We start from the raw sequence: 23,931 nt of genomic DNA, 5'->3' as shown, positions 1-23,931 counted from the left end.
TGAGTTCTCCTCTACATCTTGCACAAGGTCTCAAATCCCCAAAACATCTCTCCTCTCATAGAACACCATCTCCAGGAAACTCCTGACATATCAGGAGAGATAGGAGTGTTTTCCTTGATTAGGAAAGTTGATAAAATGCTCTTAGTCCTGGTTGAAACATTCCTCACTCTGAAGATCTTTGGCCAGTTAGCAGTTTTTTCCTACGCTGAGGCGTTTGATAAATACGGGCCTTGATCCGTTAACGGGAAAGCATACAGATCTGATGGCATAGAAGATGTATTTTAACTCAGAGTTGAGTTTACACCAAGGGGCTTCATCAACGCAGTACTGGACACAGCATACTATCATGCCACTGCTATTTCTGTGCTGTAGTAGTAAAAACTGACGCCTAACAGCAAGGCCCATTAGCAGCCTCCCTCATTATTTTCCCCCAAACTGTGGAGGCCCCAGCCTGTCTCCCCAGTCCAGTTAGTTTGGGCCCTACAGCAACACAACACAAAGCAATTTGCGCTAAATAGCCACCCAGGATATAGTCAGTGCATTACTGAAGCAATCAGCAACAGCAAGTAAACTGGAGGAGAGCAGCACTGAGCGACAGAGCAGCGGGGAGAAACTAGAATCAGGAATTTCGTGAGAAAGACGGATAAATATTTTTTAAAAAGAGCCAGATGGAGAATGAGATGACAAGCTATTACCATGTTACAGGCGGCCACAGTGCCGTTTAAGGTGCTGAATGGGTGATAAAAGGACAGCATAATAGAGTTGTAATGGCAAGAGAGCGGACATTACATAAGGCTGACTCAGGGTCAGTTTTAGAGGAAAGGAGATGAGGCCCCCGCTGTGTCCTCCTGTGCAGCCGTAGGGTGTCCATATCTAATATTAGTTATTAGATATGGACACACTATGTCATGGCTGGTGATTGCGGAGAGGTATAATTAGTTCTGCTGGTGGGATTTTATGTGCAGAACTGATGGTTTGCTCAAGCTTTGAAGAAAAAAGTCAATTAGGGCTGTTTTGGTTTGCCTTGTATGACAATGCAACTCAGTCGGTTGATCTGGGTAGTTCAATGCTGGGATTCAAAGATAATTCCAGTTTACTGTAACCAGGGTCTTTACTGACTTTGGCCATCGTCTCTATGAGTAATAATAACAAGAACCACCAGCATTAAGACAATCAGATCCCCGTGTTAACCAAACTTATTCCGAAGTGAAAACAAAAGTGTACAGTAAAATTATCACACAAACTCTAGTTGTAAATAGTTTATAAACCAACTTCCTATTTCAACGTGGACCCACCAAACTTGCCATAGCTGGGCATGCAGTCTTTCTGAACAATGAGGAGCTCGTACCAATATTTTGGGTGCACTTACTTTCAGTTTTACTGTTCCATCAAATAAAGTATTTTAGATAACATGGTTACATTGTTGGCTTGTTTACAACCCATCTGATTCAATATTCAGTGATTAATTCTTCACATACTCATGTTTCGCAATATGTGCAGTGAAATATGGGGGCAGAGCATACTGGAGGATGTGGTAAAAGGCTAGTGTTCAATAATAATAATAATAATAAATAATAATAGTTTGCTTATAAACCAACCCAACTTGTCAAATACTGCATTTTAGTCAGAGGCTCTATGCTTCTAACTATGACGGTCTACGTACACCTCTAACGACATGTTTGGACATGTCCGCGATGGCATGACACTTTCTGCTCGTTACGTACATGGTGTCTTTTCAAAATGAACTTCCAACGTAGGTTCACAACAGGAGCGGAATTTCAAACATAAATAACACAATGTGACCATACAATAGCCAATAATGTACAAGAACAGATTGTAAAACATGAAACGTATTTAGGAAAGCACAATAAACAGAAATTGCACAGTTGAAACATAGATTAAAAGCAGGACTAGAGCATGAGTTTTACCCAAACGCCAGACTAAACAGGTATATCTTGAGCTGATTTTTAAACAAAAACACGGAATGTAACAAACGTGAGGTAAAATAAAACAACGTTGACTTGGTTTCACTTGAGACACAACAGTGGTCACCTGGGTGAAACATTGTGTCATCTCTACGTGATCTTTCTCACTCTTTATACTATGTCAGTTGCTCTGACTGTCTAATGATGATGTTGGAATTGGTTCCAAGCCAGGATCGTCGCATTAAAACGTGAAAGGGTTCCTTAGTGCCTTCGTATCCGATGCCAAGGGCAATTGACCAAGTGTTGATATATGACGAGCTTGGAGGGGGAACGGGTTGTATAAATAGCCTATCTTGGACGGCGCATTGTATTCCTCTACACATCTGACAGCAAGTCTTGGGCTGCAAAACGCAGTAATGGATCCATCAACCTTTGGTTTCTGGTTCAGGAATGACTGTACAGTCACCATAGGGATGTTATTGTTGACCAGCGCTGCTATGATTTCCCTGATGTTGTCAGAGCTGTATTGGAAACATGTACACAGCTGAGATGATAACCAAAATGAACTCCTGGGGAAGGCCAAATGGACGGAGTGAGATTGTCAGACTCCCAAAGCCAGGTGAGCGGGAGGAGAGAGTTAACAACACCAGTTGTTATTCATCACGAATCAGACTCAGGTCTGGACGCCAATTGGCCTCCTCGGTTACATTCATAAAGTACGGCGTTATCGCAACCGATAACAATAACTAGAACTATAAAAAAGGAAGATCCAAGTTGTACTAAACCAGAATGATCCTTTAAGGCCTTCGTCACCACAAGTTTTCGTAAACAAGCAAGCAAATAGCATAGATCTTTTAAAAAAATACTATAACTTCTGTCAAAGGTGATTAATACTTTATGAGGGGAATTGTTCCTGTTTCCCCAAACAATTCCTGTTGTCAAAGAATAAAGACACTGCAGCTGATCTGCATCTGAACTGACAGAATGCAGGAGGAGAAAGTACAAAGTGGAAAATAAAGGAGAAGGCATCATTTCCTGCTCTTCCTCTGTGAAATATGAATCTGACGTGATCAGAGAAAATGTTGTTGTACATCTGTACATTTCATAGAAGAACTACATTTAATGTTTTACTTTTCAACTCAATATGTTGTAACCGATGTATTACATTTGTTTAGAAACTATGTTGCAAATCATTGCTTTTAAATGTGTAGAACAAATAATGTGAGATTGGCACCAACAAGTTCAAAAAATGGATGTGACCCATTCCTATTTCTATTTCCCTGCAGTCCTATCTGGTCTCCCTTAAAATTATCCGTATTTATAGTAAAATAGTATAATATCCCCACTGCTTCCTACAACACATTTTGATATTGCTGCTATTATAAGCCTATTGTTAATAAAAGACAAACAACGAGTTTTGGAACCAATAAAGTTCACAGTGGGGATTTGATGGCTTATGACTCAGGCAATTAGAGTTGTGGAGTGTTTCTCTAACAGGCTATTATGCATCTTTTCAAATTAGATTTAAGACATGATGATACATGATGGTGGTACTGCAGGGACGCAGCTATAATTATAAACAGGGAACATTTCAATTTATAGAAATATATTCAAGGACTACGTATTTACAAACGCATATATGTGAATGTTAGTTTCTTACAGGAGTTGTTTCAGTCCCAAGGGATTCAGCAGATTGATAATGAAATGCTTTGGGGCACGTGGCAGGCCATGTTCACATTCAGTCATTAGTCTTGTTTCTTTATTTTTTGCTCCACTCCTCACTCTACTGTCACACCATGAGCTCAGTGTCAAGCCATATTATACCATTCCTCAAAAAGGCAGGCCTCTTGTTTCTTAATGGATGAAGGAGGTGGACATCTACTGAGTCCCAAAATATTGATGTTGGAGCTACAGGTGAAAAAAACAAGTTCTAGAAACATACCAAGCTGATTGTCCAAGTAGAGCTGTCCTTAAAGGCCCAGTGTGTAAGATTTAGTGGCATCTAGTGGTGTGATGCAGATTGCAAACCAACTAAATACCCCTCTGCCCACCCCTCCTTTTCCAAACAAGTACATTTAGAACAGGATTTGAATTATTATATATTTTAGATATATCTAAATATTGTTTATAAAGCAGGGATGGTTATGTTATACAACAACAAAGTCACTATATAAAGTCATTAATATTTCACTGGAAACAAATGTAAAATGCTAATAAATATAAAGAATGAAGAACACAGACATCAGTCAATATCAGTCATTCCTTCTGTCCTCTGTCCTCCTGGCTGCTTTATCTCAGAAAGCAGAAACGTTAACATTAAAAATAGCTTTTGGCCGGATGTGCGTGCTGCGCTTGTGTAAACAGCGATGGCCGATTGACTTAAGTTTCACCTTCGTTTACTTGTTCGTTCTTGTTGAACAGATGTATTGATAACGTGTGTGTGTCTTATGCCTATGTGTGTGTGTGTGTGTGTGTATCGTTGGAAGAGCTCAGCCCGACAGAGAGAGCAGAACAAATGCGTGCTGCAGCGTGATGATAAATGACATCAAAACATTAAAAAGTACTAATTAAAACACCAGTAACATTGGAGCTTATCAATACTCTGGTAATTTAGCACTAGGGCCCATTTAAGATCGGGTTTCGGAATGCATCCCTACCTTCAGATAACGTAAAATGTGAACGGCTCTTACCAGAGCCAGTGTCCGTTCTAGGCTGCTGTAGAAACACGTAGAAACAAAGACGACCTGCTCCCTATGTAGATATAAATTACTTTTTATAGCTAACAAAAACACTACGATTCTTAGTTTCAGATCCTTTGCTGTGGTGTATTCACTTTTACAATAAGACAATGTAACAATACATTATCCCGTCACTACTTTGTATGTCCTTGTATCACATCAGTTCATGCTTATGCTGCAACATGCAATGCTTTGTTTCACTGTTCCCTAATGGTAAGAATCCCATAGACTCTCTATTTAACTGCTATTACATCTCTGGTTGTGGCAAAGACAGGAAATACAGTAATTTAAAAAGTATGATCTCACCCTAATAGCATCACTGCTAGGAAATATTTATTGCGCCTAATCTGACACTGAAAACTCACAATGCCTGATTAGAATAGGTTGGATTACTGCATTTCCCTCCTAATTGATTTTCCAACTAAAACCACTCATGGATCGCAGCTAATTTAGAGTTATCCTTATAAACTTGTTTCAGTATTCAATTCAATGTTCAACGCTCTGAATGGCCTCGCCCCAGCAGATCTTTCAGGTCTCAAGTTACCAATCTTCTTAATCTAACTAGAGCTTTCTACAAAACCGATGAGAGCATTTAGCATCGAGCTTAGAGGAGCTTGAACAATATTTAAAAACTGCTTGATGTCTCACATTTTCACCAAGAAAGCAATTTTACCAGCTTAAATTATTTAATAGCATCCTTTTTGATCCTCTATATGCAGAGTTTGAGTTTAAGATTTAGACTATAGGCCAGATTGTATGTACAGTATGCATTTTATCTTGTCTCATGTTGAAGTCCATTTACAATAAAAGCAACCCTTTTATTCAGTTTATTGTTCTCATAAAGTACAATTAAGCATTATTTATCTTGTATATATATTTTCTTTGTCCCCGGTGCTTGTATTGTATTCTCCTTTTATTGTTTTAATGTTTTATTTCCCACAAATGTACTTTGAATTACATTTGAATTAAATTGTGCTTCGTAAAAATTACTTTAAATTGAAAAATATAATATTAAAAGAAGCTGTTAAACCTTTCCAAGATAGTTTCAGACACTTGGAGGATTAGAGCTAACTTTCATTAAGCAGTCCTGGAGGCTTGTGGAAGCAGAGAAAGAGAAGAAAGGGTTGACCTCGGACCTTCAGCAGTCAGGTGCACTATCATCTCTGCTAACCTGTCTGACCCGTGTGTCTGTGCTGGACAGCCACGGTCAGCTCTGCTTTCATCGGCCTGCTACAGTCTAACTGTCCATCAGACAACATGGACATGTAACCGAGAGAGAAAGCAGCTCAGCTAAACTTATATGGCTATAACGGAAAACAGAAAAAAAGAACAGCCTCCTCCTTAGAATGTCTTTTAGTAATGTTACAACAACGTAAGCTAACAAGCCAGGTATGGTGAGGGCAGACACCAAAACCTGACAATTAGTAATGTTACCTTTTATAAATACAATACTAGAACACAGCCTTGTTCAATCAATCAAACAATTAATTTGTCGTATGAAATCTTACAATGTACAACTCCAGTGAAACACAATCCCGCCAGCTACTTCAACTTGTGCATTATTCACCATGAAGCACAGCCTTCTTCCTGCCAAATTCCTCTGATCTGTCAGATTGGTAATATGTGTCGAATGGCACTGTCTATTAACGTCATTCAAGGATTTAGCAAGACAATTCCAGTTCCTGCTATCTTGTTAGAAACTGATGTGGGCACGGAGGTCATCCAGACCATCATGCAACTCCGGCACATTGGCCAGCAGGATGAAATGTGTACATTAACCCCTCAGCATGCCATATCATGTCCAATATTGCATGAAAAGTCTCAAAAAGGCAGCAAAACCCCAAACATGGCAGAGAAGTCGAGATTAGTGACTAGAATTAGCTGAGGTGACACCTTACAGTCAGCTAGCCGCTGAGACGGCACCCACCTGTCACTCAAAGCGGCCACGCCCTTAATTATGCATAACTTGAAGCCTGAAGGATTTAAACAGGTGTGTTGTATAAAAATCCCCCATGCAGTTGTCATGAATGGGGATGTTAATTATAGAGAGCAACACATTTTTTTATTTTTTAGCCAGGCTGTTTTTCTGCAGTCCAGCCACACCCCCTCATGACTACTTCCATAGCAGAATACAGTCATGGCTTGATCTATAGTGGAGATTCAGATGAGACAAAGCATCCTAAGCATAGCTTTTTTTCTTTGGTGTACTTAATAGAGTATAGAATTAATTATTGCAATTTTCACACTTGAGAGGTGACTTGAAAGATGCAGACTGGGAATATTGTCCTGGGGCCTCATTACAGGAAAAAATGTCCCAACTGCTTGTTTTAAAGATAGGAAAAATGCAATCTTCCTATTAAATCATAAATTCCTATAATCTTGGCTGTGTCCTATCCTATCTCAGACCTCCTATTTTATCCTGACTTAAGAAATCCTAACTATGACGGTTTGATTCTTCTGCACTTGTCCTGTCATGCCTGTATGTTAAGAATCTACTGGTAGGCTACTCGAGATGGAAAAGCCATAATATAAACGTCTCTCACTTGTCTCAGGCTAGCTTCTTATCATGGACCAAAGAATCTGATGAATGATCTGCACATAGATCAAATTCTAAATGAATCGTCTTGGAAGTCGTCTTGGAAGTTTTCCTAATAGCACTTAGGAAACCTGTTTCTGTAATACCAAAAATCTTAAATGTCAACATAAACTGAGATCAAATAGGATTTCAGATTTAGGAAGTTTTGGAGGTGGATGTGTAGCAGTTCATCGAATCAGACGTGACATTTCTTCACAAACTGAACATAAATACAGGAGTACGTTCACTTCTCTACCTTAACCTGAAGTGGACCATCTGTGATTCAAATTTCATTTCCACATCAAATAAAAGAAGTGGGAAAAAGACAGTAGTGTGCCAGTATTTTTTCTTTGGGAGGTTGACATTTTTTGTTTGCATTGAAATTTGGTACGGATATCTACTTTTCCCATAAGAGCAATTGTGATAATATAAGTGATTCTCTGACATTTCCTTTTGTGTGTAACGTAGTTTATACCTTGAAGTAATATAAAACTAATGACATCAGCCACATGTACTGTGTGTCTAGTGTTAATTATACAATAAAATCAAAGTTCAAAGTTCCACCTCATGAAGCCACTAGCGTGGTTATAAAGTCTTTACCTGGCGTCAATGCTTGTCTGTTTCTATGTGCCAGCCCTGTGATCGACTGTCGACCAATCCAGGACGTGCCCCGCCTCTCGCTCAATGTCAGCTGCCAGGGTTTTGCTCCAGCCCCCTTCAACCCTCTGAAGATGAGCAGTTACAGACAATGGATGGATGACCTTTTCTTTTAATGTGTGGTTACTTTTTTAGAAAGGTTTTAAACAATAGTCCTTTCAATTTACACAATTTGTATATTCTGTGTATGTACTACGTTGAGAGCAATGTAAAAACCTGAGCCAATTCCTTGTATGCATACGCATACATGGCCAATAGAGCTGATTCTGAAACTGAAATCTCACTAAGGTGCTAATATGGGGATTTTTATAATTGATAAGATTTCGTTGAGATGGTGACTTGCATTGGTTTTAGTGTCTTACACATCAAATGTCATTTGTAAGGATTTATGCAAATCCTTTTGTGGCATAAAGTGCTCAGAAAGAGGACACATGAGAGTTCTGCACATACCTCCTTGCACCACCTGCATGCAGCTACAATCATAGCAACTGTTCTGTACCGAGTACTTCTGCACAATCGTTATGCTAATTGGTGAACTTGGTGCAGTCTTGATTTAGATGCCCCTTCCATACAACTCATTAAGAAATAATGAGAGTGACCTACAGGATAATTTACATGATATGTGCAAATAGGCTTTCATTGAGATTAGCATATTAGTCAGCCCCCTCAATCCCCATAGCCTAAAAATGATTAGGCTACTCTTTGTTTGGTCATTTCAAATGGGCCTCAGTCCTATTTCGGTCTGAATAGCAAATGAGGCCAACAAACAGGAGGAAACACAAAGAAACCCCGTGCAACATATACTGTACATGCCTCAACAACAGCTGGCTTCTGGATTTACTGATGTGCAAAACTAAATTTACACATGATGACACACCCATGGTCACATAAACACACACAGCTACTTCTGCAAACGCATGCAAACAGAAACATTTGCACACAAAAACCCCTGAAGTCAGTACATTTCTAGACGGTAAACAAGCCTGGGAAGTGCTTAGTCATGCTGGTCAGGCTTCAGGCATTACTAGTGCACATAACATGAACCCACACACACGCTCACGGGGCTGTAAACATTAGCAATATTTTCCCATTTCCTCTGCAGGGTAGACGGGAGAGCAGTAGATCTTCAGGGGGGGCTGAGCCCTTCACTGGTAATAATCTCCTTTACACTTCATAGTGCCAGAGAGATGAATCATGGTGGATGGTGTCACTGTGTGTGAGAGAGGGGAAAGGGGCCCTGATGTGCCATGCGAAGGCTAGCTTTTATGGTCCTTGGGTGTGTGAGTGTCCCTTTGTGTGTGTGTGTGTGTGTGTGTGGATTCAGCGGTGGAGAGAGAGGCCAAGGATCTTATTCAGACATTGTCAGCAGACCGAAGGTGCAAAGATGTTTTTACTGACGCAGATGAGGTTTCCTGGATTCACAGCGTTTTATGTACAACTAAAAGGTGAAGGAAAATAACAAAAACATACCTTGAAATTTGCTTAACAAGCCCTTTATTAATCTTTTCAAGGCTGATATTTTACTGTTCAAGTAAAGGTGATAAATGTCTGTCTGTAAAAAATAATACAGTACTCTTAAGAATCTGAGGTTTACACCGATCTTTCAGATCAGATAATGTATTATTATTGTTGTGTTCTTACTCCTCTTGTGAATTTCATACAAACAGAATTATTATTTTCAACGACATGGAACATACATAATATATGTGCAAACCAAACCGCGGCTCTGCTGCACATCAGAATATTAAGTGGCATCTCGATAGGATTCACACTGACGTTCAAAGTGCAACCAGGCTTTAAATAAAATGTATGTGTATTGCAAATGTGTTTGTGTGCAGATCTGCACCTCTGCATTTGTGTGTATGAGTTGGTGGATTCATACAACACACAGCAAGGTTTGACCTCAAGGTCTTTTCCTTTCATACAATTCCAAAACCTTTCCCCTTTCATCAAAGGTCACCATTTTTTTATTCAACCTTCAACTAACCAAATAAGTTGAGTTAAACTAACTCACAGTGAGTTCCTTCTGCGATCTATATTCTTTCATTGCTTCATCTGAGAGCAGTCTGATGAAACAGAATCTCATGAAAATGCAGGCGGCTGGTTTGGTCTCATATTCACATGCACCTTTTCAAAGTTTTTTTAATCAGTTTTTATAACAGCAGTAGTTTTACTTCCCCCAAAATCACATCAAACATAATATTGGGTTAAATCATAAATATATGAAGACTAAGAATATGAAAAACTCTTGATTCATCACATCTTTGGATTAACTACGCATGCAAATTAAAGTGCGGGGACCACTGAGACGTCAACCTAAATGAAATGGAATTTATGAGTACATCAGATTCAGCATCAATTCCCCGACTTGCACTGTGTGACGTTAGCAGTGACCTGACTGATGAGGACATGGCAGGGTGACAGGGACAGAGACACCTGCCATCGAGCCGGTCCAGAGGAGACGCTTGCTACCTACGCAAACTGCTGTTCTACTTCTGGAGAGAAAAAACACGGAAACACTTACATTTATGGGCAACATCTGCAGTGTGGTGACAGGCCGAAAGTCAAGATCACACGGTGAGTTTTTAAGAAATTGTGCCTTCATGATTCAACATGACATCCACAGCACATTTTATAGGAGCTGACACTTTTGCCGAACATTTATGACAGAAATTTATAGGAGGAGTAATAGTAAGGGTAGCAGTAGATGCAAGTACATTTACTCAAGTAATAAAGTACAACTAAATCGCTGTATAAGGTACACGGATTTAACATCAAATGTGATCTGCTTATACAATACGTAGTTTAGTTATCCAACAATTTATGAAGTAATTAAAGCAGCTCCGACACCACACTGCTGGAGGCTACGGCCGTATTGCTGGGCTCGCTGTAGGGAAGGGAGGCTCGAGAGAACCAGGACAGAGCGAGGCAGACTGTCAGAGGCGGTAATTGTACTGTAGTTGCAGTAGATTTAGTAGTTCTTGTGATAGCAATAGTGGCAATAGTGGGGGTAGCTGTAATAGTAACAGAAGCAGCAGCAGCAGTAGTACCAGTAGTTGATTTTAGTAGTAATGCATACATTACACAGTGGGGAGGTCTGTCCTTAAGAGATTGTACAATATTTCACACAGATACACCAAACTAAAAGCAGCAGCAGTGTTTTTGGCAGTGTTGACATTACCAGCTTGCCTGCTGAAGCCCACTGGCTTCTTACCCAAGAGAAATTATGTTAGCATTATCTAATAATGCCTTCTCTTCAACCAGTCAAAGTGCAAAGGAACAGTCTGCTATTGTGAGGGTTTGGACAACGACACATTTTTATATGTCATATGAGGTTCAGATGGAAAAGGATCACACCATATACTGCCCATGAACTAAGCGTTATCAGGTTGATTGCTTTAAATACTGCTACTATAAATTGAGATGCAGCCAGTCTCATTTGACTGTACTGCCCCTTTAACAACACCTACAGCATCCTGACTAATCAGGAATTCTGAGCAGAAGAAAAGCAGTGAAGAGTGAGAAGTTGAGTCCCTGTTGCCCGTCGTCTGCCTGTCTGTCTATGTCTGCCTGGTTTCTGCTCCAAAGCAGCTGTTTACGAAAAGCCACATTGCTTTGAAAAGATGCCCCCTCATACTGAATTCTGATTGGGTCAGTGAGGTATGATTCACTGCCATGTCTGACAGCTGTGTACCAGAGTGAGAAGGTGATGATGGGAGGTAGAGTTAGGAGGACGGCCGGGACGGGAGCGATGAGAAAGGGAGGGAGGTAGGGGCAGGAGTCCAAAAAAGAGCAAGGTGTGATGACAGAAGGAGTGAACCAAAGTGGAGGAAGAGAGGAAAATGAAGAAAGAATAAAGATATGTTCAGAATGAGAGAAAGGCAGATGGGATTAGAACATCAGAAAGAGAAAGAAAGGATGTTTGAAGCTGCCTGACAGTAAAGTGCAGGCTTTCAAAGGCAGCTGAGCCTCGACACCGAAGGGTGGGATGAGGAGGAGGGGGGGGGGGGGGGGGTGACGAGATGCAAGGTCCCTTTGTTAAACCCTGTCAGTGAAGAGAATTGACATAACGAATAGTACAATCGGTGCACCTAACAGTCTGCACCACTGCCTTCTCAGCAGCCAAGATTAATCATTGTGTACAGTAATATGCTCTATAACTATGTAACATTATGCCAGGGTGTCATTCATACATTTATGAACATAGCAGATGTTTGCATGCATTGAGAAAAAAATAAACAGATTTGTGTGACATTTGAGTTTGAAGTCAAATATCAACATCACTGATTCACAGCTCATCTCGCCAACGAATCACAGTCTTGCCTCGCCTGTAGTAAAACACCATATTACTCTGATGCAAATGAGCTGTAGCGGGTGTGAGGCATGGAATTGGATGTAGTATCTTTGGGAAACTCGCAGGCGATACAAGCCTGCGCCACTCATGTCAATCTACACTGCACCAATATGCCCATTAATGCTTCTGAATGGCCTGGGAGACGAGGCATTACAAAGGGCTGCGGTGAAAGAGCCCAGAGGCCCTTGGTTCTTTGCAGTGAGTAATTATGTGAGTGAGTGAGGGGAGGTCTTTGTGAGTAGGAGTTGCTGGTTTTCCTCCAGAGTGAGCAGCATATTGCAAAATAAACATACCCGTGAGCGCACACATACATACAGAGTGTGAAAGGTGAGTGAATGAGCACACGTGTGAGGGGAATAACGACACTGGAGCTGCTGATGGGGGGGGGGGGGGGGGGTGAGATAAGAGGCTGATGCTGCAGATCAGCATGGGATTATTCCAGGGCTTGAACCTGCTGTGAGCTGCATTCATTATTCGCTCAGGGGTTATCATGAGTGTTTATGGCCATCAGCGTGTGTACTTTATATGCAGTAGGAAGAGTACAATGAAGTGCGTGGGTGTGTCTTTGGATAAATATGACGGACAGATAAGTTAGATAGGTAGCCAGAACAAAAAAGAAAAGCAACTGCAGACTGCGGAATAGCTAGACAGAGAGCTTGCCAGGTCATACTGAGGTTACAATGCACCACTTCCCTCTGAAACTTCTGACCAGATTCCAAATATATTCATTATGCCTTCAATTGACTGTTTAATTATATAACTATACTTTTCTTTTGATAAATGTTACTCTGCTACACAATAGGTTTTTTGCCTAAGAATACTGGAATAAGCCTATAAAATAACCGTTATGTATTTGCATGTATTTTTGGTATGTAAATATGTAAATAAATAAAATTAATATTCATCTGCAGTTTTCTGTAGGAAATCATGACATAGTCAAGCTATGTTTTAGTCAAATTATTGATGACTGCTTTCACTTAAAAATACAACAATATAAGTGTGCTATTTTCAACAATTTGTTGATCTGAATTAGAAACATATCTAGATGCTAGCTACACAGACACAAAGACAGCTAGAAACAGACCTAGACAGCTAGCTTCAGGTTTCGTAACAGACATGTTTGACTAGTTGCGAGGTTTTGAAGCAGTAGGCTAGTCAACATAGCTCTAATGTACTATTTTTTACTGCAGTAAAAACTTAATTGTGGCCATAACAACTGAAAATGTACAGATTGTAAAGCCCACTTAGGAAATTTGTGATATTGGGCTATACAAATAAAGTTGAATTGAAATTAACTGAATCATTCTTTGTCATAAATCCAAAAGTGATCAATTTCATTCCATGCAATGTTTATAATACTGATAAATTAGGTAATATTATGCACAGAGAATTGTTATAAATGTAGCGAAAAAAACGATTACTGTGTTTACAACTACTGTGTTCGTGACTTTCATGGACAGGATATCTAGGCGCAGCCTGGGGGTGGAGAACGTCAGGTTCGGGGGTCTCGGGATCGCCTCTCTGCTGTTTGCAGATGATGTGGTCCTGTTAGCCTCCTCGGATCGTGACCTCCAGCATTCACTGGGGCGGTTTGCAGCCGAGTGTGAAGCGGCGGGGATGAGAGTTAGCACCTCCAAATCTGAGGCCATGGTTCTCTGCCGGAAACCGGTGGATTGCTCCCTCCAGGTGGGGACGGAGTGCCTACCTCAAGCGAAGGAGTTCAAGTATCTCGGGGTCTTGTTCATGAGTGAGGGTAAGATGGAGCGGGAGATCGACAGACGGATCGGTGCGGCTGCAGCAGTAAAGCAGGCGCTGCACCGGACCGTCTTGGTGAAGAGGGAGCTGAGCCGGAAGGCAAAGCTCTCAATTTACCACTCGGTCTACGTTCCTACCCTCACCTATGGTCACGAACTCTGGGTCGTGACCGAAAGGACAAGGTCGCGGCTACAAGCGGCCGAAATGAGCTTCCTCCGTAGGGTGGCCGGGCTCAGCCTTAGAGATAGGGTAAGGAGCTCGGTCATCAGGAGGGAGCTTGGAGTCGAGCCGCTACTCCTTCGCGTCGAAAGGAGTCAGCTGAGGTGGTTCGGGCATCTAATTAGGATGCCTCCTGGACGCCTCCCACTGGAGGTTTTCCAGGCACGTTCAACTGGGAAGAGACCCCGGGGAAGACCCAGAACACGCTGGAGGGATTACATCTCCCAGCTGGCCTGGGAACGCCTCGGGATCCCCCAGAATGAGCTGGAACATGTTGCCGGTGAGAGGGAGGTCTGGGTCGGCCTGCTTGGCCTGTTGCCACCGCGACCCGACCCCGGATAAGCGGAGGAAAATGGATGGATGGATGTTTGCAACTACTGTAAATCTGGTTGATGTTTGCTAAAATGATATTATACACAAGTAGGGACCACTGCCCACAATGCAGACCAGTGATTTTATCACTCGTCTACTCGACTAGTTGAGCAAACCTCTACCAGACAGAAAGAAAAACATGACTAGAAAACCAGATGAATAGACAAACAGTACTTTATTCAGTGAGTGATGCTTGGCTCAGTTCAGTGTTAAGGCGCTCTGAAGTGCGGGCAGATGTCCATCTAATGCTCTCTGTAGGATTATTAGTATTCAACAGCATCAGCCAACTCTGATCAATTTGCACAAATACACACCTACACAAACATACGCATGAAGTTAAACAAATCATCTTTCCAGTTATTATTTTTCTGAGATCTCAGGACAACATTGATGTGAATGAGCCTGGGAGTTTAAAAGAGAAGCGGATTACTTTTCATGGAACAAAAAGCAGAAACAGGGCTTTGAAGAATCCTGAGCAATCCTAATGGATCATGGTGTCTGACAATTTTGAAAGATGTAACCTGGGAACACAAAGCAGTTTGAGGGAGGATGGAAGATTTTCCAGGATACTGTATCAACAAAAACTATTGCTAACAGTTCCTTGGGATTATTACACACCACAATTATTTTTGGGATGAAATAAAGTTAATTCATTAATTAAGTTTTCCTGAGGGTGGTACTTGAGGAAAAGGCCTGATGGTAACCAAAATCAAAACGAAGGTGTGAACAAATTACACCAGAATCACAATATTGCCTGTAGCTGTGGGGTTCTTCAAGGCTGGATTACCAATAAGGCAAAGAGGCCAACTGCCCTGGATACCCCAGACCCCCAGAAGCCACAGGTTCATTGTGTAGCAACTGGTTTAAGGTAATTGTAACTTTGTTTGGGAAAAGCACCACTGAGGCACAGTTTTAAGACGTCCTATATTTTTGTTTTGTGCTTAAATGTGGTATATTGTTGAATTACTTTGTGTTCAATCAAATTAAGACACGACAAACCTGGAGTCATGTAATATTTCATCATTGGAATACTGTACACAATGTACAACTCTTCCCAGTACAGTGTTTCCCATTAATTACCGAAACTGTGGCAGCTCGCTTAGGGGGGCTCTGACCGTGTCAGCTTTGCAGCACCCTTCGCTGCCTCCCGAGGCCTTGGACTTGGTGCTCGCAGTGCCCTCTCTCCCTGCAGGGAGGGACGAGGTCCTTTGAGAGAACTGTCCCCAGTGCATCAGGGGTCTGTTGAGATGTTAGCATCTCACATGACCGGTCTGGACACATGGAGACCGTCGCATTAATCATGCTTTGTGAGTGTGGATTTTTTGCCGCGTCAACACCTTTCATATTTAGACAATCAATAGGTTTATGATTAAATTGTTTACTAGAGCACAATGGTGGAAGAAGTACTCAGATCTTTTATTAAAGTAAAAGTAAAAATACTCCGTTGAAAGTAAAAGTCCTGCTTTCAAAATGTTACGTATAATTATTGATGCATCACTTTATTGTTGCAGCTGTTAAAAGTGAAGCTACTTTAACAACTTTATAATTATTGATGCATCACTTTATTGTTGCAGCTGTTAAAAGTGAAGCTACTTTAACAACTTTATAATTATATCCTTCTGGCTGATACTTCATAGTTCATTAGTTGATTTACATTTTGTATTAAGAATCTGAATTTGAATCTGCAAAGTAGCCTAACTAGATAATAAATAAATGTAGTGAAGTTACAATATTAGTACAATATTTCCCTCTGAGATGTAGCGGACTAGAAATATAAAGTAGCAAGAAATGAAAATATTCAAGTAGAAGTACCTCAAAATTACAAGTACAATACTTGAGTTGCGTAAAGTACTTAGTTATATACCACCACTGCTAGAACAAGAGCAATAAGTACATAGATCTAGCCTCTTAATTTTGCTCTCAAAGTGCACCAGATTGATGCATTTAACTTTAAAATGTACAATATTTTCTACCCACAGAACCCCATAGAGGGTCAAAGGTTCACCCACCACACTTTCACAGAATCCTGGGGGAAACATTTTGAATTACGATGATATTGGACTATTTTCTGATGTCGGGGTTGCTGAAAAAGGGGCGGGGTTGTGGGGGCCCGGCAGCACATTTTTTACCCCAGCAGGTTAGTCAAGCAATGGGGACATCCTGCTGTGGACTAAAGTGTTGATTTAGACTCAACACACGGACTGTGGACCTTTTGTTACACCGTACATACTATCAGTTTCTATAAAAATGTATTTAACACTCTGATCATGGATACAATTAATATCTGGCCAAGCTTTCACACACAGTTAAACATTACACAAAGAAGCTGGTCATTAATGGCTAAACACTCCAGCCAGTGGGAAAGACTTCTGAGAGCGTTAATCCAACTCCTGACAAAGCCGAGCATCGCTGCTGACTAAAGCGCCTCACAAGCCGGAGCGCAGTGGCCCGCTGGCAGCGACGATGGAGTTACTAAGCAGGGGTGGACTTCACATAACAGCCACTCAATGAAAACAAAAGCCCTGGCCCTGAATGCTGAGACTCTCTTCTTGCAGAAAAATCTAATAACCGATGTTCACAGCATCTCCTCTGCCTCGTCCAAGGATGACGCGTCCTTATTACAATAGATCGGCCTCAATTGATTTATCTTTAGAAGCCTCACAGAAAAAGAGGCCCCATTGATTTTCTGGTTTACAGCTAGGACATATAAGAAGTTTGTGGATGGAAAGACACCTGTTCAGCTCGTGTGCAGTGGGAAGGACACACAAGTTTGAAGGTTTAAATGGGTGTTCTTTGTGCCTGGGCTTCTATTGGAGATAAACAAGGCCATTTGTCTGCAGCAGCTCACCTGTCGTTATAACTCAAGTGCCAGGCGGTGTCGGCACCGGTCATCTATCAATCACACATGTCAGGATGCCACAACAGAACAAGGCATTGCTGACAAAAGGTGAAGATACACCGTCGCCGGAGACACATTTTGTCAGTTTTAGAGTGAATAGAAATACAAAACACAGAAAACACACACAGTGCTTCTGTTCGGATTTAACCTTGCAGAAAGTGCCTCAAAGTGTATGAATGAATGCTAAGCTTCAAATTAACCTTACTCCAATACACATTTACATTTACATCATCATTCTGTTGCAACTGTGACTAAGGTTCTTGCCAGAGTGACATGACATTGAACACAACAACTGCATGTCAGTATGAAAGTTATTGGGAAGGACTAGTGATGTAACAATACCAGAAATTTTGTAGTAGATACCAATACCAATGAAATTCCAAAACTCTCGAAAGCCAATTAGTTCACAACCACAGTTACAAACAAAAAGAAAACGATAAATAACACATACTTCAACATCCACTCCTTTATTACCGTTTGCATACTGCAATATAATAATTTATTATTAATCCCTGTTGATCCGCCTCAAGTTTCTTTCCAAAAACTTTTTTTTTTACATTTGATTACATTGAATAAGATAATTTACCTCAACCAATACTCATAATCACTGAATAGAGCTTGAACGCATCATAATATAACTCAATACAACCTCTGTACATTGGTTAGCTCTGTTATTTAGCCAAGCTGGACTGTGCTGCCCACCAACCACTAACAACTGACGTTAACCAGCTCTCCTCCTGCCGATTTTAAAAGAGATCTGTTGTTTACAATGTAGCATCAGAGGAATTTTCTATGAAGACGGAAGGCTACACCATTAGTCTCTAGCCCTGATGCCTACTGTACCTGTAGTACCATAGAACAATGAGAACAGTTCAGTTTTCAGAATTTTGGCATTGACTTAGTACCGAAGTATCAGTTCCCTTATGAGGGACTGAGCAGTAATAGCTAAACAGATCATCACGACCAGTTTGTTGAATAAAAATTGCTGAAATCACAATCCCATAAATTCATGATGCAACTCAACAGAAACTTTAAGAAACATTAGACTTTCCCCTGCTCTAAAATAACCTCATCTTTCTCTCCATGCCCTAGTTTATAACACAGGATTTCTCAAGCAAACCCTGATGACTTCATTTTCTCAGACTTTACAAAGCTCTCTCAGAGCCACAGGACACATTATACAACATTATACAACTGTTCTTACACCTTGACCTTCATGTTTAAAATGTGGATTGACCCTTTAATTTGACAAAAACCAGCTCTAAAAATATGCCTTTCTGAAGATGAAAGGAGTGTGTCTTGTTAAGGATATACAGTATGTACTGCAAATATTACTGTAAATAATACAGTAACAAACATGCGACCACTGCCTACAATCAAATTAAATCAATCAGGTTGACTGTTCGTTAAAATGTTAACCACTAAAAAGTGAATCATTGTGTTTCCATCAAGTACACCTTTATAGAATATATCGGAGGTGACAGGATGACATATTTAACCAGTAACTCTGATGCATCAAAGCGTTTCATTGCTGCTTCACACCTTGTGTTTTATAAATGAATGTCACTGTTGTGTTGTTTTTGTCAGCTGCTATAGTTATGACAGGGGTGTCATGTAACAAGGGACCCTCTTTGTCCTGGATTCCTTATTCTTTATACTCTGTGGCAAAGTTGAGGTAACGGTGAGTGGCTACATGACATTCATGCTTTGTCTACAGTACAGTGAGCAGAAGCAGTTAGACCATAACGTCAAGGTGTATTTGAAAAATCTGCTATGGCCATCCATAACTACATCTCTTTTTTCTAAATTTGACAGTTTCTCCACTTCCGCCAAGTGTAACAACTTTTTGACAATATTACAGCTTGTTTCTCTCAACTGTCTAGAGTTTCTCAGTTCAAAAAATAAACCCACTCTGGAGATTATTGGCTCTGAAACTATTGTTTTGGGGAGACAGGAGCAAATGCTGAATATGGCTGAAGTAAATCATGTTGGTGCGATATAATAATCCATATTTTACTTAAACATACAATTAAGATTTTTCCCCTCAATAAATTGAAAGAGTGGTTCATCAGTACATAAAGCTCCAGGCCAAGCATGACTACCCCTCACTGACATCATCTGCCAGCAGGATACAAAAGTCATGAGGAAAAGGTCAATGCATGATGGGAGCGCAGACAAACGGACAAAGTGAACACTGTATTGATTAACTCATCCATGCGTCTTTCTACAGCCCCTTCTCCTGCTGTAGTGATGTCACTGTCAAGCCAATTTTAAGTGAACTTTGGAAATGTCACAAAAAAACAAATGGGAATTAGAATTTTTTTTAATTTAGTGGCAACCCTCGGTGCTGAGAGACGAACCTCTTTGCCTGTTTTTGGATTAGCCGGGAGTTAGGCTGTGTCGTCACTGCCAAGATGGCGACGGCCAGAGCCACCCACTTTGAGCTTCACAACGGCTCTTAAGAACCTATGGGTGATGTCAAGGAGAGTATGTCAATATATTATACAGTCTATGATCTCCATCAACTGGTTTGGAGTGAATAAACTCAATTACAGCCTAGTTTAGTCAGAAGTTGGTCCTATAGGCTTGCATGGCTGTAATCTGCCTGCAAGCAGAGTGGAACAAGTTGAGGTTCCGGACCAGAAACAAAACTAACCCAGCGTTGCGTAGACATTTTTCTGGGGACCCACTTTTTAAATATGACAAACCTATTACTATCACAATAGGCCTTATCTATAAATCGTGAGAAGAAAGATTTTGTGCATAAATAAACGTTCCTGACCATCTGTACCGCCATTTCTGCCATTACTTGAATAGGTAAACCAGCCATTTGAATATATGTTTGATAAATCAATTTAATAGGCGAGGCGTTTCCATAATCCATTGAGCGCATCAACTCTTTTTCGACAAAGGCAAAGACCACCTCAAGTGAGTGTTACAACTTTTTTCCGTTATTAAGGCAGTTTTATCAAATTCACTATTTCCATACAGCTTTTCTGCTGCAATACTTCAAAATGGGCATCAAATATTGGAATTAAATTTTTCTGTCTGAACACAGTAGTATGACGTATCAATCTATGACTCAACCCCTGCGACACAGCTGCCTCACAGGGTACATCCCAAGTCTCTTAATTGCATCCCCGTTTCCCTCACTTGAGTCCTTCCCTTGCGTCTTAGTCCCTCCCACCAGGGATGCATGGAGGAAACCATGCGAGGATCGAGGAGCGAGGAAATGAGAATTAAGAGACTTTGGATGTACCGACAGTGATTACAGTCAAGGCTGCAGGAAATGACGGCATCATTGTGACTGGGTGCTGGTGGGAAACGGAGACACCATCTCCACTATGAGCAGCTAAAGGGATTTTAAAAATGTATTTTAATACTCTTGCTTTCCACCTTTTTCATACCTGAGTCGCAGCATGACTCCTGAAGGAATAAGTATCTGTCAGTATAGCCATTGAACTGAAAATGAGTTTAAACTTTATTCAACTGAAATAAAACTGATGAGCTCTTATTCTTCAGCGCACAGTGATTTTGTCATTGGCAAACTGTATCTACCCGTCTGTCAAAAGCTAAATGAAGCAATGTTTAATGCCGCTTGTTTTCTCCATCTGCCCACTCCCCAGGCCCCACCCACTTATTCACCCACCCGGTTTACCTTCCCTCTGTCTTCCCATCTCTCATTCCTGGGGCTCAGCGATTGTTCTTGTTATCGCTGAGGAGTGCACGGGGGTTTTGTGTCAGTGCGTATGTGTTTGACGACGAGTCTGCGCTGGTGAAAAATGAGGCAGTTGGTGGCAATTCATCAACACTAGAGCGGCGTTCTGGCAGAGGGAGGCGAGGCCGCGCAAAACACGACACTGAGGGTTTGTGTGAGGCCGGGCATGATGAAATGGATGCGGTTTCTCCTCCGCTGCCTCAGACAGACAGTATAGGATAGATGAAGAGGGAAACAGAGAGGGGAGGGAGAAGGGTCTTTCCTGTATCTGCAGGCTTCCACATCAAGCATCGGGATTTTCTCCCGCAGCTACTCCCTCCACATCATCCCCTCCTCCTTCCCCTCTCATCCCAGGGAGTCCATCTTTGAAGGGTTTGCTCTTGCAGCACAAATTTTAAAATTTTTGTATCTTTCCTGTGTAATTTGTATTGTTGTTGGCATGGAAACAGATGACAGAATGCCGAAACAGGGAATAAAACTCTTTCACAGTCCAATGATGCCATGTCAACACTCCCCCTCGCTCCCACCCACCCTTTAACTTTCAAACCATCTCTTGATTCATCTTCCTCCCTATTACCTGTGCTCTCAACCCCCTAAATCAGCACACGCACGCACGCACAAACAACCCTCTTGCCACCCCTACGATTTCTGACCTTTTTGCAATATATCTCTTTCCATATCATCTCCTCTCCCAAACCACCTCTTCTTTGCATAAACACACAAATACACACAGATATCGTGTGTACACACACACACACACACACACACAGAGTAGCTGTACTATGCCGGCCCCCCACTCGTTGCCTGCAGCTGCCTCAGGCACACTGTGAAGCTCTCTCCACTGGGAGGGACACATGGTGGGAAAGACGCATCAAAGCAAGTGATAAAAAGCTGCAAAAAAAAGGACCAAAAACATGGACACCAAGATTCCCGGGAGCTGATTAATAAAAAACAAAAATCCTCTTGGCTGAAAGTTGTCCTTCACCAGTTCAAAGTTACTGATGACTCCATCTGTTAATATCTCAACAAAAAGCATAATGTGCCAAAGATTTTATCTTGCTGCCAGATAAGGGAGAAGCCACACACAACTGATTAAAGAGGGCTGAATATATACAAAGCACAGACATGTTTTGATGAAGCCGAGCAAATGAAACTGCAAACGGGGAAACACTAAGTGAAGAAGGTATAACAAGGACAAGTAAGAAAAGCAAACCAGAGAACAATAGATAACAAACAGGATGATTCTTAAGTGCAGAAAAATGACTTTATCGTAGCTCCAGCTTTGATTTTGACATCAAATGAAACAACGAGCATTTTCTGCATTATGTTTATGCACATACAGAGAGAGCAAGAACAAGATAACTGTGGAGGATACAGCACAGCAAACAGCTATGATAAAATAACAAAAAAACAACTTTGCACATGACGCTCAAACAGTATGTGATAAAATGCATTTGACACAAGGATCCAGGGGTCTAAGGAAAAAGCAAAGGGCTCTTCCAACGACAAGCTGTGCTGCCTTGCTGCAGTGTTGTAACCTGCTAATGCAGCATATAAAACTGGTTGATTTGATATTGCCAGAATAAATGGACTCTCCCCTCTTCTGGCTTTTTAATTGAAGACACTCAAAAAAAACAACTAACAAACAAAAATGTACTTCCTCAGAACAAGTTTCAATGGCAGAAATGTTCCCTTGAAATAAATGATTTCACAGCAACATTAATTAGTGTTTTTTGCAACCAAAAGCTTCACATAACACAACATTTGGCCTTATAAAGTTGTTTCGGCTAACATAATAGCTGCCTGCCGCTGCTGGAAACAGGGTTGATGAGAAGGATGAAACATAATCAAAACAGTAAAGTTGCAGGAAGTAAAACCAAACTATGTGCTAAAGAAGGCTAAACTACTGCGCAGACCTGGGGAGAATCACAAAGCTCGGTGATAATTCTCTGTAGGTTCGTCACTACGAGTGACCTTGTTCACTTGACATGTAGTCATTTGATCTACTGTTGACGGTCTTATTTTTTTCATTGTTCCCCAATCCATCCATCCATCCATCCATTCATCATCATCATCTCCGAGGCTGGGTCACAGGGGCAGCAGGCTTAGCAGGGTAACACCCCTCTCCCCAGCAACGCATTCCAGCTTTTCTTTGGGAACCCGGAGGCGTTCCCAGGCCAGACGAGATATACAATCCCTCCAGCGTGTTCTGACTATGGTGACAATGGTATTCAAATCTGACTCGCATATAATAAAAACTCTAAAGAGAGGCGTCCAGGAAGCCTCCTGATCAGATGCCCAAAACACCTCACCTGGCCCCTTTTGACACATCTCTAAGACTGAGCCCAGCCACCAAAGGAAGCTCATTTTGACTGGTTGTATCTGCAATTTCATTCTTTCAGTCACTACCCAAAGCTCATGACCATAGGTGAGGGGCAGAAAGTAGATGGACTGGTAAATCCAGAGCTTTGCCGTACGGTCCGGTAAAACACCCACATCACTGGTGGAGCCACACTAAACGGCCTGTCCATCTCACGCTCCATTTTACCTTCACTCATGAACAAGACCAAGGGAAATTGGAACGCCCTTGCTCTGGGCAGTGACTCAATCCCAACTTGGAGGGCACAAACCCCTGTTCTCCGGCAGAGAACCATGGCCTCATACTTGGAGGTACTGACTCTCATCTGAGCTGTTTGAGACAAAAACAGGAGTGGAGAAC

The 23,931-nt window shown here is 41.3% G+C and overlaps 1 protein-coding gene across 4 annotated transcripts in view; it reads right to left on the bottom strand.

Moving 5' to 3' along the window:
* LOC142949490 (endonuclease V-like) overlaps nucleotides 1-23,931 on the bottom strand; it is a 58,800-nt gene that overhangs the window by 1,126 nt on the left and 33,743 nt on the right. The window lies entirely within an intron of this gene.

This window comes from Anarhichas minor, unplaced genomic scaffold, assembly GCF_050575085.1.
Source record: "Anarhichas minor isolate MPS153535 unplaced genomic scaffold, ASM5057508v1 ptg000014l, whole genome shotgun sequence".
Taxonomy (NCBI): Eukaryota; Metazoa; Chordata; class Actinopteri; order Perciformes; family Anarhichadidae; genus Anarhichas; species Anarhichas minor.
This window is presented reverse-complemented; position numbering and strand designations above follow the sequence as displayed.